The 21,102-nt window shown below is 38.1% G+C and overlaps 1 non-coding gene across 1 annotated transcript; it reads right to left on the minus strand.

The window, feature by feature from the left end:
• Window positions 1-3,174: 3,174 nt before the first annotated feature.
• On the minus strand, window positions 3,175-3,282 carry LOC112804139 (small nucleolar RNA R71). Its single transcript, XR_003202759.1, has one exon. It is a non-coding gene; the product is annotated as a small nucleolar RNA R71 (small nucleolar RNA).
• Window positions 3,283-21,102: the final 17,820 nt, after the last annotated feature.

Raw genomic sequence — 21,102 nt, forward strand, 5'->3', positions numbered from 1 at the left:
ACTCTAGTAGCTAGTCTAGTATAAATAGGACTTTTTACTATTGTATTAGACATCTTGGTATCTATCTTAGGACGTTTAGTTCTTAGACTTTGGGGGCTGGCCATTCGGCCATGCCTGAACCTTGATCACTTATGTATTTTCAACGATGGAGTTTCTACACACCATAGATTAAGGTGTGGAGCTCTGCTATACCTCGAGAATTAATGCAATTATTATTGTTCTTCTATTGGATTCAAGCTTATTCTTATTCTAAGATATTCGCTGCACTTCAACCTGATGGACGTGATGATCCGTGACACTCATCATCATCCATCCTTATGAACGCGTGCTTGACAACCACTTCCGTTTTACCTTAGACCGAGCGTGTATCTCTTGGATTCCTTAATCAGAATCTTCGTGGTATAAGCTAGAACCCTTTGGCGGCCATTCTTGAGAATCCGGAAAGTCTAAACCTTGTCTGTGGTATTCCGAGTAGGATTCAGGAATTGAATGACTGTGACGAGCTTCAAACTCCCGATTGTTGGGCGTAGTGACAGACGCAAGAGAATCAATGGATTCTATTAAGACATGATCGAGAACCGATAGATGATTAGCCATGCTGTGACAGAGCATTTGGACCATTTTCACTGAGAGGATGGGAAGTAGCCATTGACAACGGTGATGCCCTACATACAGCTTGTCATAGAAAGGAGTAAGAATGATTGGAGGAAGACAATAGGAAAGCAGAGATTCAGAAGGGGCAAAGGATCTCCATACACTTATCTGAAATTTCCACCAAGGATTTACATAAGTATCTCTTTCATCTATTTTATGCTTTATTTATTATTATTTTCGAAAACCATTATAACCATTTGAATCCGCCTGACTGAGATTTATAAGATGACCATAGCTTGCTTCATACCAACAATCTCCGTGGGATCGACCCTTACTCACGTAAGGTTTATTACTTGGACGACCCAGTACACTTGCTGGTTAGTTATGCGAAGTTGTGAAGAATGTGAGTGAACCATAGTAGTGTGCACCGAGTGTTTGGAGCCATTACTAAGAATTGTTCGAGTTATAAAAAGTGTAAATCACAATTTTGCCTATCAACCTTTTGGCGCCGTTGCCGGGGATTGTTCGAGTTTGGACAACTAGCGGTTCATCTTGTTGCTCATATTAGGTAATTTTCTTTTCAAAAAGTTTTCAAAAATCTTTCAAAATTCTTTCTTTGTTTTCATTTTTCAAAAAAAATAATTTTCGAAAAAAAATAATAATAACAAAACCAAAAAAATTTAATAAAATCATAAAAACCAAAAATATTTTATGTTTCTTGTTTGAGTCTAGTGTCAATTTTTAAGTTTGGTGTCAATTGCATGTCTTTAAAAATTTGTGCATTTTTCAAAAACTCATGCATGGTGTTCTTCATGATCTTCAAGTTGTTCTTGGTAAGTCTTCTTGTTTGATCTTGATATTTTCTTGTTTTGTGTGTTTTGTTGTTTCTCATATGCATTTTTGAATTCTTAGTGTCTAAATATGAAAAATTTCTAAGTTTGGTGTCTTGCATGTTTTTCTTTTCTTGAAAATTTTTCAAAAATAAGACTTGATGTTCATCTTGATCTTCAAAGTGTTCTTGGTGTTCATCTTGACATTCATAGTGTTCTTGCATGCATTAAGTGTTTTGATCCAAAATTTTCATGTTTTGGGTCATATTTGTGTTTTTCTCTCTCCTCATTAAAAATTCAAAAATAAAAAATATCTTCCCCTTATTTTGCTCATAATTTTCGAAAATTTGAGTTGACTTAGTCAAAAATTTTTAAAACTTAGCTATTTCTTATAAGTCAAGTCAAATTTTCAATTTTAAAAAATCCTATCTTTTCAAAATCTTTTTCATTTTTTATTATTTTCGAAAATTTTTAAAATTTATTTTCAAAATCTTTTTCTTATCTTTATTTCAAAATTTCGAAAACTTTACTAACAATTAATGTGATTGATTCAAAAATTTGAAGTTTGTTACTTTCTTGTTAAGAAAGGTTCAATTTTTAAATTCTAGAGTCATATCTTTTAGTTTCTTGTTAATCAAGTAATCAATTTTAATTTTAAAAATCAAATCTTTTCCAAAATATCTTTTTCAATCATATCTTTCAAAAGATCTTTTTCAAATCATATCTTTTTCAAAATTGATTTCAAAAATCTTTTCTAACTTCTTATCTTTTCAAAATTAATTTTCAAATCTTTTTCAACTAACTAATTGACTTTTTGTTTGTTTCTTATCTTTTTCAAAACCACCTAACTACTTTCCTCTCTCTAATTTTCGAAAATTACCTCCCTCTTTTTCAAAATTTTTTTAACTAATTGTTTCAAATTTTAATTTTTATTTAATTCCTTTTCTTAATTTTTGAATTTTAACTTTAATATTTTTCTTTTATTTTAGTTAATTTTCAAAAACTCTTCTCTCTCATCTCTTTCTATTTATTTATTCACTTACTAACACTTCTCTTCATCTTAAAATTTGAACCCCCTTTTCCTCTCTGAGTTCGAATTTTCCTCTTTTCCTTCTTCTATTCTTTTCTTCTTCTACTAACATAAAGCAATCTCTCTACTGTGGTAAAGAGGATTCCTATTATTATTTTCTATTCCCTTCTTTTTCATATGAGCAGGAGCAAGGACAAGGACATTCTTGTTAAAGTAGATCCTGAACCTGAAAGGACCCTAAAGAGGAAGCTAAGGGAAGCTAAAGTACAACCCTCTGGAGAGGACTTGACAGAAATTTTCGAAAAAGAAGAGGAGATGGCAGCCGAAAATAATAACAACAACAATAACACATGGAGGATGCTTGGTGACTATACTACACCTACTTCCAAATTTGATGGAAGAAGCATCTCAATTTCTGCCATTGGAGCAAATAATTTTGAGCTAAAACCTCAACTAGTTGCTCTAATGCAATAGAACTGCAAGTTTCATGGACTTCTATCAGAAGATTCCTACCAGTTTTTAACTGAGTTCTTGCAGATCTGTGAGACTATTAAGAATAATGGAGTAGATCCTGAAGTCTACAGGCTCATGCTTTTCCCTTTTGCTGTAAGAGACAGAGCTAGAACATGGTTGGACTCACAACCTAAAGATAGCCTGGACTCTTGGGATAAGCTGGTCATGGCCTTATTGGCCAAGTTCTTTCCTCCTCAAAAGCTGAGCAAGCTTAGAGTGGATGTTCAGACCTTCAAGCAAAAAGATGGTGAATCCCTCTATGAAGCTTGGGAAAGATACAAGCAGATGACCAAAAAGTGTCCTTCTGACATGCTTTCAGAGTGGACCATTCTGGATATATTCTATTATGGTCTATCTGAGTTCTCTAAGATGTCACTGGACCATTCACCTAAAGAAAATGCCTACAGAAGCTCAAGAACTTATTGAAATGGTTGCAAACAACCAATTCATGTACACTTCTGAGAGGAATCTTATGAGTAATGGGGTGCCTCAGAGGAAGGGAGTTCTTGAAATTGATGCTCTGAATGCCATATTAGCTCAGAATAAAATGTTGACTCAGCAAGTCAACATGATTTCTCAAAGTCTGAATGGATGGCAAAATGCATCCAACAGTATTAAAGAGGCATCTTCTGAAGAAGAAGCTTATGATCCTGAGAACCCTGCAATGGCAGAGGTAAATTATATGGGTGAACCTTATGGAAACACCTATAATTCCTCATGGAGAAATCATCCAAATTTCTCATGGAAGGATCAACAAAAGCCTCAACAAGGCTTTAAAAATGGTGGAAGAAATAGGCTTAGCAATAGCAAGCCTTTTCCATCATCTTCTCAGCAACAGACAGAGAATTCTGAGCAAAGCCCCTCTAGCTTAGCAAACATAGTCTCTGATCTGTCTAAGGCCACTTTAAGTTTCATGAGTGAAACAAGGTCCTCCATTAGAAATTTGGAGGCACAAGTGGGCCAGCTGAGTAAGAAAATCACTGAAACTCTTCCTAGTACTCTCCCAAGCAATACAGAAGAGAATCCAAAAAGAGAGTGCAAGGCCATTGATATAATCAATATGGCCGAATGCACAAAAGAGGAGAAGAACGTGAATCCTAGTGAGGAAGACCTCCTGGGACGTCCTCTGAACAAAAAGGTGTTCCAAACTGAGGAACCTAAGGAATCTGAGGCTCACCTAGAGACCATAGAGATTCTATTGAACCTCCTTTTGCCATTCATGAGCTCTGAGAACTATTCTTCCTCTGAAGAGGATGAAGATGTAACTGAAGAGCAAGTTGCTCAATATCTAGGAGCCATCATGAAGCTGAATGCCAAGTTATTTGGTAATGAGGCTTGGAAAGGTGAACCTCCCTTGCTCATTAGTGAACTAGATACATAGGTTCAGCAAACTCTACCTCAAAAGAAACAAGATCTTGGTAAATTCTTAATACCCTGTACCATAGGCACCATGACCTTTGAGAAGGCTTTGTGTGACCTGGGATCAGGTATAAATCTTATGCCACTCTCTGTAATGGAGAAGTGGTGGACGAAATTGTGATTTATGCGTTCTTTGGATTTTGAATGAAAGCTTTATTATGGCACTGGTTGAATTCACAACTCCGTTCAACTAACCAGCAAGTGTACTGGGTCGTCCAAGTAATAAACCTTACGTGAGTAAGGGTCGAATCCACAGAGATTGTTGGTATGAAGCAAGCTATGGTCACCTTGTAAATCTCAGTCAGGCGAATTAAACATGATACTTGATTAGATTCAAAATAAATTAATAAAAGGAAATAATAAAAGGGATAGAATACTTATGCAGATTCATTGGTAGGAATTTCAGATAAGCGGATGGAGATGCTGTAGAGCCCAGGGACGCCTGCTCTCCTACTGCTTCTACTCAATCCTTCTTACTCCTTTCCATGGCAAGCTTTGTATAGGGGTTCACCATCAACTGTGGCTACTTTCTTCCTCTCGGGGAAATATCCTGTGCGGCTGTCACTCGCACAGCTAACCAGTCTGGAGGCATCACCCATGGCTGATGGCTACATCCCATCCTCGCAGTGAAAACTAATGCTCACGCACTCTGTCACAGTACGGCTAATCACCGGTTGGTTCCCTCCCCTACTGGAATAGAATCCCTCTTTTGCGTTTGTCACTAACGCCCAGCAGGTTACAGGTTTGAAGCACGTCACAGTCATTCATTACCGGAATCCTACTCGGAATACCACAGACAAGGTTAGACTTTCCGGATTCCCAGGATCCTACTCGGAATACCACAGACAAGGTGAGACTTTCCAGATCCTCATAAATGCCGCCATCTATCTAGCTTATACCACGAAGATTCTGTTGGGGAATCTAAGAGATATACGTTCAAGCTCTGTTGCATGTAGAACGGAAGTGGTTGTCAATCACTCACATTCATAAGTGAGAATAATAATGAGGGTAATCTGACTCATCACATTCATCATGTTCTTGGGTACGAATGAATATCTTGGAATAAGAATAAGAGAGATTTGAATAAAAGATAATAGAATTTCATTAATACTTGAGGTACAGCAGAGCTCCACACCCTTAATCTATGGTGTGCAGAAACTCCACCGTTGAAAATACATAAGCAAAGGGTCCAGGCATGGCCGAATGGCCAGCCTCCCTAAACGTGATCAATGATCCCCTAAGATGAAGAATAAAACAAAACTGAGATCAAAGATGAAACGTGGTCAAAAGACATCTAATACATTAGATAAATGTTCTATTTATACTAGATTAGCTACTAGGGTTTACATGAGTAAGTAATTGATGCATAAATCCACTTCCGGGGCCCACTTGGTGTATGCTTGGGCTGAGCTTGATTAATCCACGTGTAGAGGCATTTCTTGGCGTCAAACTTCAGGTTATGACGTGTTTTGGGCGTTCAACTCCGGATCATGACGTTTTTCTGGCGTTTAACTCCAGACAGCAGCGTGTACTTGGCGTTTAACGCCAAGTTACGTCGTCATTTTTCGAATAAAGTATGGACTATTATATATTTCTGGAAAGCCCTGGATGTCTACTTTCCAACGCCGTTGAGAGCGCGCCAATTGGAGTTCTATAGCTCCAGAAAATCCATTTCGAGTGCAGGGAGGTCAGATTCCAACAGCATCAGCAGTCCTTTTGTCAGCCTTCTTCAGAGTTTTGCTCAAATCCCTCAATTTCAGTCAGAATTTACCTGAAATCATAGAAAAACACACAAACTCATAGTAAAGTCCAGAAATGTGAATTTAACATAAAAACTAATGAAAACATCCCTAAAAGTAGCTCAAACTTACTAAAATCTATATGAAAACAATGCCAAAAAGCGTATAAATTATCCGCTCATCACAACACCAAACTTAAATTGTTGCTTGTCCCCAAGCAACTGAAAATCAAATAGGATAAAAGAAGAGAATATACTATAAATTCCAGAATATCAATGAATATTAATTTAATTAGATGAGCGGGACTTGTAGCTTTTTGCTTCTGAACAGTTTTGGCATCTCACTTTTTCCTTTGAAGTTTAGAGTGATTGGCTTCTCTAGGAACTTAGAATTTCAGATAGTGTTATTGACTTTCCTAGTTAAGCATGTTGATTCTTGAACACAGTTACTTATGAGTCTTGGCTGTGGCCCTAAGCACTTTGTCTTCCAGTATTACCACCGGATACACAAATGCCACAGACACATGACTGGGTGAACCTTTTCAGATTGTGACTCAGCTTTGCTAGAGTCCCCAGTTAGTGGTGTCCAGAGCTCTTAAGCACACTCTTTTGGATCACGACTTTAACCACTCAGTCTCAAGCTTTTCACTTGGACCTTCATGACACAAGCACATGGTTAGGGACAGCTTGATTTAGCCGCTTAGGCCTGGATTTAACTTCCTTGGGCCCTCCTATCCATTGATGCTCAAAGCCTTGGATCCTTGCTACCCTTGCCTTTTGGTTTTAAGGGCTATTGGCTTTTTCTGCTTGCTTTTTCTTTCTATTTTTTTTTTGCACAAGCTTTTGCTTTTCACTGCTTTTTCTTGCTTCAAGAATCAATTCATGAATTTTGCAGTTCATCAATAACATTTCTCTTTGTTCATCATTCTTTCAAGAACCAACAATTTTAACACTCATAAACAACAATATCAAAAGACATATGCACTGTTCAATCATTCATTCAGAAAACAAAAAGTATTGTCACCACATCAATATAATTAAATTAAATTAAAGGATAAATTCGAAATTCATGTATTTCTTGTTCTTTTGAATTAAAACACTTTTTATTTAAGAGAGGTGAAGGATTCATGGAATTATTCATAATCTTTAAGGCATGGTTACATACTAATGATCATGAAGTAAAGACACAAAACATATATAAACACAATATTAAAAACGAAAAACAGAAAGAAAATAAAGAACAAGGAATGAATCCACCTTTAGTGGCGTCTTCTTCTTGAAGGACCAATGATGTTCTTCAACTCTTCTATGTCCCTTCCTTGCCTTTGTTGCTCCTCCCTCATTGCTCTTTGATCTTCTCTTATTTCTTGGAGAATGATGGAGTGCTCATGATGTTCCACCCTTAATTGCTTCCAATATTTGTGTGGAGGACAACTTATCCCCTGAGGTATCTCAGGGATCTTCTTGATTTGCAGCCACATGTTCTAACCAACTGAGCTATTCCAGCTTATATATAAGTCTTTCCATCTCCCAAGACTCAGAGGTGGAAGCTTTTGTCTTTCCTTTGAGGTTTCTCTGGCCTTAGGTGCCATTAATGGTAATGGAAAAGCAAAAAGCTATGCTTTTACCACACCAAACTTAAAATATTGCTCGCCCTCGAGCAAGAAAAGAAAGAAGAGAAGAAGAAGAAGATGGAGTTGAGTGAGGGGAGATGGATTCGGCTATATGGGTGGGGTTGGGTGGGAAAGAGGAGGTTGATGTGAATGGTGAATGGGGTGATTGGGAAGAGGATTTGAGGTGATTGATGAAGAAGATTGGGAATTGTGACATGGGGAATTCAAATCACAAAAATAGGATTAGGAGGGAAGGTGGGAATATGGTAGGTGGGGATCCTGTGGGGTCCACAGATCCTGAGGTGAAAAGAAATACCATTCCTTCACCATATAGGCATGAAAAATGCCTTCATGCATCATTCTGGCGTTCAAACGCCCATTGGTGCATGTTCTGGGCGTTAAACGCCCATGTGATGCTTGTTTCTGGCGTTGAACGCCAGTTTCAAGCTTGTTTCTGGCGTTCAGCGCCAGATTGTCCTCTGTGTGCGCATCCTGGCGTTAAACGCCAGGATGTAGCTTGTTTTGGGCGTTTAGCGCCAGAAAGATGCTCTGTTCTGGCGTTGAACGCCAGCCAGATGCATCTTCTGGGCGTTGAACGCCAGCCCGTGCGTCCTCCAGGGTGAAAATTTTTTTTTTCTTCTGTTTTTAATTTTTTTTTTATTTTTTCGTGACTCCTCATGATCATGTACCTAATTAAACACAAAAATAACAAAGAAACAAAATAAAATTAGATAAATAAAATTGGGTTGCCTCCCAACAAGCGCTTCTTTAATGTCCATAGCTTGACAGTGGCTCTCATGGAGCCACAAGATGATCAGATCAATTTAGTGTGTTGTCTCCACACCAAACTTAGAGTTTGGATATGGGGTCTTAACACCAAACTTAGAGTTTGACTGTGTGGGTTCTTCTTGACTTTAAACTGAGAGAAGCTCTTCATGCTTACTCTCTTTTGTCACAGAGGGATGGCCATGTGCCTTAAACACAAGGTAGTCCCCATTCAATTGAAGGACTAACTCTCCTCTGTTGACATCTATCACAGCTTCTGCTGTGGCTAGGAAAGGTCTTCCTAGGATGATGCATTCATCATCTTCCTTCCTAGTATCTAGGATTATGAAATCAGCAGGGATGTAAAGGCCTTCAACCTTCACTAGTACGTCCTCTACCATTCCATAAGCTTGTCTCATTGACTTGTCTGCCAATTGTAATGAGAACAAGGCAGGTTGTACCTCAATGATCCCCAGCTTCTCCATTACAGAGAGTGGCATCAGATTTATCCCTGACCCAAGATCACATAGAGCTTTTTCAAAGCTCATGGTGCCAATGGTGCAAGGTACTAAGAACTTGCCAGGATCTTGTTTCTTTTGAGGTAGAGTTTTCTGAATCCAAGTATCTAGTTCACTAATGAGCAAGGGAGGTTCACTTTCCCAAGTCTCATTACCAAATAGCTTGGCATTCAGCTTCATGATAGCTCCTAGATATTGAGCAACTTGCTCACCAGTCACATCTTCATCCTCTTCAGAGGATGGATATTCTTCAGAGCTCATGAATGGCAGAAGGAGATTTAATGGAATCTCTATGGTCTCTAAGTGAGCCTCAGATTCCTCAGGATCCTTAATAGGAAACTCCTTCTTGTTTGAGGAACGTCCCAGGAGGTCTTCCTCACTAGGATTTTCGTCCTCCTCCTCCTTTATGCATTCGGCCACTTTGATTAAATCAATGGCCTTGCACTCTCCTTTTGGATTTTCTTCTGTATTGCTTGGGAGAGTACTGGGAGGAGTTTCAATGACTTTCTTACTCAGCTGGCCCACTTGTGCCTCCAAATTTCTAATGGAGGATCTTGCTTCATTCATGAAACTAAAAGTGGCCTTTGACAGATCAGAGACTATATTAGCTAAATTAGAATTATTTTGTTCAGAGTTCTCTGTCTGTTGCTGAGGAGATGATGGATATGGCTTACTATTGTTCAGCCTATTGCGTCCACCATTGTTAAAGCCTTGTTGAGGCTTTTGTTGATCCTTCCAGGAGAAATTTGGATGATTTCTCCATGATGAGTTATAGGTGTTTCCATAAGGTTCACCTAAGTAATTAACCTCTGCCATGGCAGGGTTCTCAGGATCATAAGCTTCTTCAGAAGCTACATCTCTAGTACTGTTGGATGCATGTTGCAATCCATTCAGATTTTGAGAGATTATGTTGACCTGTTGAGTCAACATTTTGTTCTAAGCCAATATGGCATTCAGAGCATCAATTTCAAGAACTCCTTTCTTCTGAGGTACCCCATTATTCACGGAATTCCTCTCAGAGGTATACATGAACTGGTTGTTTGCAACCATGTCAATGAGTTCTTGAGCCTCTTCAGGCGTTTTCTTCAGGTGAATAGATCCACCTGCAGAATGATCCAGTGACATTTTCGAAAATTCAGAGAGACCATAATAGAATATATCTAATAGGGTCCATTCTGAAAACATGTCAGATGGACATCTTTTGGTCAGCTGCTTGTATCTTTCCCAAGCTTCATAGAGGGATTCACCATCTTTTTGCTTGAAGGTTTGAACATCCACTCTCAGCTTGCTTAGCTTTTGAGGAGGAAAGAATTTATCCAAGAAGGCAGTGACCAGCTTATCCCAGGAGTCCAGGCTATCCTTAGGTTGTGAATCCAACCATATTCTAGCTCTGTCTCTTACAGCAAAAGGGAAAAGCATGAGTCTGTAGACTTCAGGATTAACTCCATTCGTCTTTACAGTATCACAGACTTGCAAGAACTCAGTTAAGAACTGATAAGGATCTTCAGATGGAAGTCCATAAAACTTGCAGTTTTGTTGCATTAAAGCAACTAGTTGAGGCTTAAGCTCAAAGTTATTGGCTCCAATGGCAGGAATGGAGATGCTTCTTCCATCAAATTTGGACGTTGGCTTTGTGAAGTCACCAAGCATTCTCCTTGCATTATTATTATTATTATTTTCGGCTGCCATCTCCTTCTCTTGTTCGAAAATTTCTGAAAGGTTATTTCTGGATTGTTGTAATTTAGCTTCTCTTAATTTTCTCTTCAGAGTCCTTTCAGGTTCTGGATCAACTTCAACAAGAGTGCCTTTTTCCCTGTTCCTGCTCATATGAAAGAGAAGAACCAAGAAAAGAAAGAGGAATCCTCTATGTCACAGTATAGAGATTCCTTTATGTTAGTAGAAGAAGAAAGGGGTAGAAGAATGAAGAGGGAGATTCGGATTTGTGGATGAAGAGAGGTGAAGAGAAGTGTTAGTAATTAATTAATTAAATAGAATAAGAAAAGAGAAGGAAGATTTTCGAAAATAAATTTTGAGAAAGGGGTTAGTATTTTCGAAAATTAAAGGTGAAATATAATTAAAATTAAAAATTTAAAACAAAAAGAATTTTTTTTTTTGAAAAAGAGAGGGAGAATTTTCGAAAATTAGAGAGGGAAAAGTAGTTAGGTGGTTTTGAAAAAGATAATGAACAAACAAAAAGTTGGTTAGTTGATTGAAAAAGATTTGAAATCAAATTTTGAAAAAGATAAGAAGATAAGAAGTTAGATAAGATATTTTAAAATCAAATTTTGAAAAAGATAAAATTTTTTTTTTTGAAAAAGATAAGATAAAAAGATAAAAAGATATATTTGAAAAAGATATTTTGAAAAAGATTTAATTTTAAAAAAATACTTAACTAACAAGAAACTACAAGATAAGATTCTAGAACTTAAAGATTGAACCTTTCTTAACAAGAAAGTAACAAACTTCAAATTTTTGAACCAATCACATTAATTGTTAGCTAATTTTCGAAAATTTGATAAAAAGATAAGAAAAAGATTTTGAAAATATTTTGAAAAAGATTTTTTTTTTTTGAAATTTTCGAAAATGCTAAAAAAAATGAAAAAGATATGATTTTTGAAAAAGATTTTGAAAAGATAACATTTTTAAAATTGAAATTTTGACTTGACTTGTAAGAAACAACTAATTTTGAAAATTTTTTGACCAAGTCAACCCAAAATTTCGAAATTTTGGAGGGAAATAAGGAAAAGATAATTTTTTTTATTTTTGAATTTTTAAAGAAAAACACAAAATGACCCAAAACATGAAAATTTTGGATCAAGACACAAGATGCATGCAAGAATGCTATGAATGTCAAGATGAACACCAAGAACACTTTGAAGATCATGATGAACATCAAGAACATAATTTTGAAAAAAAATTTTGATGCAAAGAAAACATGCAAGACACCAAACTTAGAAATCTTTAATGCATGAAAAATATGAATGCAAAAATGCACATGAAAAACAACAAAAGACACAAAACAAGAAATCATCAAGATCAAACAAGAAGACTTGTCAAGAACAACTTGAAGATCATGAAGAACACTATGAATGCATGAGATTTTCGAAAATTGCAAGAAAAATTTTTAAAAGCATGCAATTGACACCAAACTTAAAATTTGACTCAAGACTCAAACAAGAAACACAAAATATTTTTGATTTTTATGATTTTCTAATTTTTTGTATTTTTATTAATTTTTTTTTCGAAAATATTTTGGAAAAAACGAAAAAATAAAAGAAAAATTTTGGAAAAGATTTTTGAAAAGAAAATTACCTAATCTGAGCAACAAGATGAACCGTCAGTTGTCCATACTCGAACAATCCCCGGCAACGGCGCCAAAAACTTGGTGGACGAAATTGTGATTTATGCGTTCTTTGGATTTTGAATGAAAGCTTTATTATGGCACTGGTTGAATTCACAACTCCGTTCAACTAACCAGCAAGTGTACTAGGTCGTCCAAGTAATAAACCTTACGTGAGTAAGGGTCGAATCCACAGAGATTGTTGGTATGAAGCAAGCTATGGTCACCTTGTAAATCTCAGTCAGGCGAATTAAACATGATACTTGATTAGATTCAAAATAAATTAATAAAAGGAAATAATAAAAGGGATAGAATACTTATGCAGATTCATTGGTAGGAATTTCAGATAAGCGGATGGAGATGCTGTAGAGCCCAGGGACGCCTGCTCTCCTACTGCTTCTACTCAATCCTTCTTACTCCTTTCCATGGCAAGCTTTGTATAGGGGTTCACCATCAACTGTGGCTACTTTCTTCCTCTCGGGGAAATATCCTGTGCGGCTGTCACTCGCACAGCTAACCAGTCTGGAGGCATCACCCATGGCTGATGGCTACATCCCATCCTCGCAGTGAAAACTAATGCTCACGCACTCTGTCACAGTACGGCTAATCACCGGTTGGTTCCCTCCCCTACTGGAATAGAATCCCTCTTTTGCGTTTGTCACTAACGCCCAGCAGGTTACAGGTTTGAAGCACGTCACAGTCATTCATTACCGGAATCCTACTCGGAATACCACAGACAAGGTTAGACTTTCCGGATTCCCAGGATCCTACTCGGAATACCACAGACAAGGTGAGACTTTCCAGATCCTCATAAATGCCGCCATCTATCTAGCTTATACCACGAAGATTCTGTTGGGGAATCTAAGAGATATACGTTCAAGCTCTGTTGCATGTAGAACGGAAGTGGTTGTCAATCACTCACATTCATAAGTGAGAATAATAATGAGGGTAATCTGACTCATCACATTCATCATGTTCTTGGGTACGAATGAATATCTTGGAATAAGAATAAGAGAGATTTGAATAAAAGATAATAGAATTTCATTAATACTTGAGGTACAGCAGAGCTCCACACCCTTAATCTATGGTGTGCAGAAACTCCACCGTTGAAAATACATAAGCAAAGGGTCCAGGCATGGCCGAATGGCCAGCCTCCCTAAACGTGATCAATGATCCCCTAAGATGAAGAATAAAACAAAACTGAGATCAAAGATGAAACGTGGTCAAAAGACATCTAATACATTAGATAAATGTTCTATTTATACTAGATTAGCTACTAGGGTTTACATGAGTAAGTAATTGATGCATAAATCCACTTCCGGGGCCCACTTGGTGTATGCTTGGGCTGAGCTTGATTAATCCACGTGTAGAGGCATTTCTTGGCGTCAAACTTCAGGTTATGACGTGTTTTGGGCGTTCAACTCCGGATCATGACGTTTTTCTGGCGTTTAACTCCAGACAGCAGCGTGTACTTGGCGTTTAACGCCAAGTTACGTCGTCATTTTTCGAATAAAGTATGGACTATTATATATTGCTGGAAAGCCCTGGATGTCTACTTTCCAACGCCGTTGAGAGCGCGCCAATTGGAGTTCTATAGCTCCAGAAAATCCATTTCGAGTGCAGGGAGGTCAGATTCCAACAGCATCAGCAGTCCTTTTGTCAGCCTTCTTCAGAGTTTTGCTCAAATCCCTCAATTTCAGTCAGAATTTACCTGAAATCATAGAAAAACACACAAACTCATAGTAAAGTCCAGAAATGTGAATTTAACATAAAAACTAATGAAAACATCCCTAAAAGTAGTTCAAACTTACTAAAATCTATATGAAAACAATGCCAAAAAGCGTATAAATTATCCGCTCATCAAGAAGCTGGGGATCTTTGAGGTACAAGCTGCACGAATCTCATTAGAGATGGCAGACAAGTCAATAAAACAAGCTTATGGATTGGTAGAGGACATGTTAGTGAAGGTTAAAGGCCTTTACATCCCTGCTGATTTTATAATCCTAGACACTGGGAAGGGGAAGGATGAATGCATCATCCTTGGAAGACCCTTCCTAGCCACAGCAGGAGCTGTGATTAATGTTGACAGAGGTGAACTAGTCCTTCAATTGAATGGGGACTACCTTGTGTTTAAAGCTCAAGGTTATCCTTCTGTAAATATAGAGAGGAAGCATGAAAAGCTTCTCTCAATACAGAGTCAACCAAAGCCCCCACAACCAAACTCTAAGTTTGGTGTTGAACCCCCATATTTAAACTCTAAGTTTGGTGTTGGGAGGTCCCAACAATGCTCTGATGATCTGTGAAGCTCCATGAGAGCTCACTGTCAAGCTATTGACATTAAAGAAGCACTTACTGGGAGGCAACCCAATTTTTATTTATCTAGACTTCTCTTGTTCTTTTATATTTTATTAGGTTTATGATCATGTAGAGTCACAAAATAATTGCAAAAATTAAAAACAGAATCAAAAATAGCAGAAGAAAAAGTACACCCTGGAGGAAGAGCTTACTGGCATTTAAACGCCAGTAAGGAGCATTTGGCTGGCGTTCAACGCCAAAAAAGAGCATGAATCTGGCGTTGAATGCCAGAAACAAGCAGCAGTCTAGAGTTCAAACGCCAGGATTGCACCTTGAGGAAAGCTGGCGTTAAATGCCAGAAACAAGCACCAAGCACCAAGCTGGCGTTTAACGCCAGAAACAAGCATAGAGCTGGCGTTAAACGCTAGAAACAAGCGTCAATTTGGCGTTAAACGCCAGGATTGCATGCAGAGGGCGTTCTACACACCTAATTGGTGCAGGGATGATAAATCCTTGACACCTCAAGATCTGTGGACCCCACAGGATCACCTCAGGATCTGTGGACCCCATAAGATCCCCCCTAACTCAACTCACCTTCTCTCTTCTTCACACAATCCAATAACACTCTTCCCCAAACACCCTTCACCAATCACCTCAATTTCTCTTCCCCATCACCTCTTCACCACTCACATCCATCCACTCTTCCCCATAAACCCCACCTACCTTCAAATTCAAAATCTCTTTCCCACCCAAACCCACCCTAAATGATCGAACCTACTACCCTCTCCCTTCACTATATAAACCCCTCCATCCTTCTTCATTTTCACATAACACAACCCTCTCTTCTCCCCCTTGGCCAAAACCCACACATCTTTCCCTCTCCTCCATATCTTCTTCTTCTTCTTCTAATCTTTTCTTTTCTTTGCTCGAGGGCGAGCAACATTCTAAGTTTGGTGTGGTAAAAGCATAGCTTTTTTGTTTTTCCATAACCATTGATGGCACCTAAGGCCGGAAAAACCTCTAGAAAGAGAAAAGGGAAGACAAAAGCTTCCACCTCCGAGTCATGGGAGATGGAGAGATTCATCTCTAAAGCCCATCAAGACCACTTCTATGAAGTTGTGGCCAAGAAGAAGGTGATCCCTGAGGTCTCTTTCATGCTCAAGAAAAATGAGTATCTGGAGATCCGACATGAGATCCAAAGAAGAGGTTGGAAAGTTCTTACCAACCCTATTTAACAAGTCAGAATCTTAATGGTTCAAGAGTTCTATGCCAATACATGGATCACTAGGAACCATGATCAAAGTATGAACCCGAATCCAAAGAATTATCTTACAATGGTTCGGGAGAAATGCTTAGATTTCAGTCCAAAAAATGTAAGGTTGGCATTCAACTTGCCTATGATGCAAGAAGATGCACGCCCCTACACTAGAAGGGTCAACTTTGATCAAAGGTTGGACCAAGTCCTCATGGACATATGTGTGGAAGGAGCTCAATGGAAAAGAGACTCAAAAGGCAAGCCGGTTCAATTGAGAAGACTGGATCTTAAGCCTGTGGCTAGAGGATGGTAGGAGTTCATCCAACGCTCCATCATCCCCACTAGCAACCGATCCGAAGTTACTGTGGATCAGGCCATCATGATCCATAGCATCATGATTGGAGAGGAAGTAGAAGTTCATGAAGTCATCTCTCTAGAACTCTACAAAGTAGCCGAAAAGCCCTCCACGTTGGCAAGGCTAGCTTTTCCTCATCTCATTTGCCATCTATGCTACTCAGCTGGAGTTGTCATAGAAGGAGACATCCTTTTTGAAGAGGACAAGCCCATTACTAAGAAGATGATGGAGCAAACAAGAGAGCCTATTAATGGATCTCAAGAGACGCATGAGGAAGCTCATCATCAAGAAATACCTGAGATGCCTCAAGGGATGCATTTTTCTCCAAATAACTATTGGGAACAACTCAACACTTCTCTAGAAGGATTGAATCATGACATGACCCAATTAAGGGTGGAACACCAAGAGCACTCCATCATTCTCAATGAGATTAGAGAAGATCAAAGAGCTATGAGGGAGGAGCAACAAAGGCAAGGAAGACACATAGAGGAGCTCAAGAACACCATTGGTCTTTCAAGGAGGAGGTGCCACCATCACTAAGGTGGACTCATTTCTTAACTTCCTTGTTCTTATCTCTCTATTTTTTTGTTTTTGAACTTCATGTTTGCCTATGTTTGTGTCTTTACTACATGATCCTTAGTATTTAGTAACTATGTCCTAAGGCTATGAATAATTCCATGAATCCTTCACCTTTCTTAAATGAAAAATGTTTTTAATACAAAAGAACAAGAAATACACGAGTTTCGAATTCATCCTTGAAATTTGTTTAATTATATTGATGTGGTGACAATACTTTTTGTTTTCTGAATGAATGCTTGAACAGTGCATATTTTTTATCTTATTGTTTATGAATGTTAAAATTGTTGGCTCTTAAAAGAATGATGAAAAAGAGAAATGTTATTGATGATCTAAAAAATTATAAAATTGATTCTTGAAGCAAGAAAAAGCAGTGAAGAACAAAAACTTGCGGAAAAAAATATGAAAGAAAAAGAAAAAGCAAGCAGAAAAAGCCAATAGCCCTTAAAACCAAAAGGCAAGGGTAAAAAGGATCCAAGGCTTTGAGCATCAATGGATAGGAGGGCCCAAGGAAATAAAATCCAGGCCTAAGCGGCTAAATCAAGCTGTCCCTAACCATGTGCTTGTGGCATGCAGGTCCAAGTGAAAAGCTTGAGACTGAGTGGTTAAAGTCGTGATCCAAAGAAAAAAGAGTGTGCTTAAGAGCTCTGGACACCTCTAACTGGGGACTTTAGCAAAGCTGAGTTACAATCTGAAAAGGTTCACCCAATCATGTGTTTGTGGCATTTATGTATCCGGTGGTAATACTAGAAAACAAAGTGCTTAGGGCCACGACCAAGACTCATAAAGTAGCTGTGTTCAAGAAAAAAACATACTAAACTAGGATAATCAATAACACTATCTGAACTCTGAGTTCCTATGGATGCCAATCATTCTAAACTTCAAGGGATGAAGTGAGATGCCAAAACTGTTCAGATGCAAAAAGCTACAAGTCCCGCTCATTTAATTAGAACTAATATTCATTGATATTTTGGGATTTATAGTATATTATCTTATTTTTATCCTATTTAATTTTCAGTTGCTTGGGGACAAGCAACAATTTAAGTTTGGTGTTGTGATGAGCGGATAATTTATACGCTTTTTGGCATTGTTCATAGTAGTTGTGAAGAATGTGAGTGAACCATAGTAGTGTGCACCAAGTGTTTGGAGCCATTACTAAGAATTGTTCGAGTTATAAAATGTGTAAATCACAATTTTTCCTATCACCCTACCCGACCAACCCGCACCCTATATATGTATATGTTATATATTTATATAAAAATATGTTTTAAGTGAATGTTGAACCAAAAACCTCTCACTAAATGTAAAAGATCCTTAGCCACTAAAAAAAGATCATTAATTGATAATTTAATATTTTTTTTACATAAAAGTCAGTTCTATTTTAAATTACCATGAAGTTATATAATAATTTTGCATCCTTTTTGTAACCCGCGATTAGGGTCGAGTACCCGTGGGTTGAGAACGGATAGAGTTAGGGTTGTGATATTCTCAACCCGCGGGTAGGGTAGGGTTAAGCTTATATAAAAATCTCAACCCGCGGGTAGGGTTAGGGTTGGTGATGAGCGGATAATTTATACACTTTTTGGCATTGTTTTTAGTATGTTTTTGGTATGATCTAGTTAGTTTTTAGTATATTTTTATTAGTTTTTAGTTAAAATTCACTTTTCTGGACTTTACTATGAGTTTGTGTGTTTTTCTGTGATTTCAGGTACTTTCTGGCTGAAATTGAGGGACCTGAGCAAAAATCTGATTCAGAGACCAAAAAGGACTGCAGATGCTGTTGGATTCTGACCTCCCTGCACTCAAAGTGGATTTTTTGGAGCTACAGAAGCCCAATTGGCGCGCTCTCAACGGCGTTGGAAAGTAGACACCCTGGGCTTTCCAGCAATATATGATAGTCCATACTTTGCCCAAGATTTGATGGCCCAAACCGGCGTTCAAAGTCACCCTCAGAAATTCCAGCGTTAAACGCCGGAACTGGCACCTAAATGGGAGTTAAACGCCCAAACTGGCATAAAAGCTGGCGTTTAACTCCAAGAAGAGTCTCTACACGAAATTGCTTCATTTCTCAGCCCAAGCACACACCAAGTGGGCCCGGAAGTGGATTTTTATGTCATTTACTCATCTCTGTACACCCTAGGCTACTAGTTCTCTATATATAGGACATTTTACTATTGTATTTTGGGATCTTGGTTCTTCTGGTTCCCTCTCTGGGGCCGAAACCAATGATCACTCTTGTTCTTATGTATTTTCAACGGTGGAGTTTCTACACACCATAGATTAAGGTGTGGAGCTCTGCTGTACCTCGAGTATTAATGCAATTACTATTGTTCTTTCATTCAATTCCGCTTGTTCTTGTTCTAAGATATCACTTGTTCTTCAACTTGATGAATGTGATGATCCGTGACACTCATCATCATTCTCACCCATGAACAAGGTGACTGACAACCATTCTTGTTCTACAAGCGATCAAGGCTCTAGTGAATATCTCTTGGATTCTTTAATCGGAATCTTCGTGGTATAGGCGAGAACTGATGGCAGCATTCAAGAGAATCCGGAAGGTCTAACCTTGTCTGTGGTATTCTGAGTAGGATTCAATGACTGAATGACTGTGACGTGCTTCAAACTCCTGAGGGCGGGGCGTTAGTGACAGACGCAAAAGAATCACTGGATACTATTCCGGCCTGATTGAGAACCGACAGATGAATTCCGCTATGCTGTGACAGAGCATATGCAATCGCTTTCACTGAGAGGATGGGAGGTAGCCACTGACAACGGTGAAACCCTTGCTTAAGCTTGCCATGGAAAGGAGTAAGAAGGATTGGATGAAGACAGTAGGAAAGCAGAGAGACGGAAGGGAAGGCATCTTCATGCGCTTATCTGAAGCTCCTACCAATGAATTACATAAGTATCTCTATCTTTATCTTTTATGTTATTTTCGTTCATCACCATTACCATTTGAGTTTGCCTGACTAAGATTTACAAGATGACCATAGCTTGCTTCAATACTAACAATCTCCGTGGGATCGACCCTTACTCGCGTAAGGTTTATTACTTGGACGACCCAGTGCACTTGCTGGTTAGTTGTGCGAAGTTGTGTAATGCCATGGTATTGAGCTACCAAGTTTTTGGGGCTCATGACCGGGGATTATGAGAGTTGTGAAAAAGTATTGTTCACAATTTCACGCACCAAGTTTTTGGCGCCGTTGCCGGGGATTGTTCAAGTTTTGAGCAAGCTTTTGGTAACATCAGTGCCAAGATCCGGCAACAACACCAAGTTTTTGGCGTTATTGCCAGGGATTGTTTGTGTATGGACAACTGACGGTTCATCTTGTTGCTTAGATTAGGTATTTTTCTTCAGAGTTCTTAAGAATGAATTCTAGTGTTTCAAGGTGATGTTCTTATCATCACCAAAGCTGATTGATTCTCATCAATTTAGCTCTTGAATGCAATGTCCTGCTGAAGCTTGGCCGGCCATGTCTAATTTCTTTAGACTAAAGCTTTAGACTAACATTGCATGATTCCTGGAATTCTCATTAAGAATTTTGATACCTTTATTTTCTTTTTCTACATAATTTTCGAAAAATCCAAAAAAAAATTATAAAATCATAAAATCCAAAAATATTTCTTTTTTGAGTCTAGAGTCTCATCTTAAGTTTAGTGTCAATTGCATGTTTCTGTTCTTATTGCATTCATGCATGTGTCCTCATTGATCTTCAAGTTGTTCTTGATGATTTCCTTGTTTTGATCTTTGAATTCTATTGACTTGAGTGTTGCATTCTCATTTTGTTAGTGTCAATGGTATACAAACTGCTAAGTTTGGTGTCTTGCATGCATTATTATTTGATTTTAGTTGCATTTTGATTATTCCTTATTATTAAAAATCCAAAAATATTTTTAATTGGTGTCTTTTCAAGTCAATAATACAGAGAATTGAAGATTCAGAACATACTGCAGAGGAATCACACAGAAAAAGCTGGGCATTCAAAAATGCCCAGTGAAGAAGACAGACTGGCGTTTAAACGCCAGCCAGGGTGCCTGGCTGGGCGTTTAACGCCCAAAAGGGTAGTAGTTTGGGCATTAAATGCCAGAATGTGCACCATTCTGGGCGTTTAACGCCAGGATGGCACAAGGGGGAAGATTTTGTTTTCAAATCAATTTTTTTTCAAGTTTTCAAAAGTTTTTCAAAATCAAATCTTTTTCAAATCATATCTTTTCAATCAAATGTTTTCAAAATCAACTTCTTTCCTTTTTCAAAGAT

Source organism: Arachis hypogaea, chromosome 5 (assembly GCF_003086295.3).
Source record: "Arachis hypogaea cultivar Tifrunner chromosome 5, arahy.Tifrunner.gnm2.J5K5, whole genome shotgun sequence".
Classification (NCBI taxonomy): domain Eukaryota; kingdom Viridiplantae; phylum Streptophyta; class Magnoliopsida; order Fabales; family Fabaceae; genus Arachis; species Arachis hypogaea.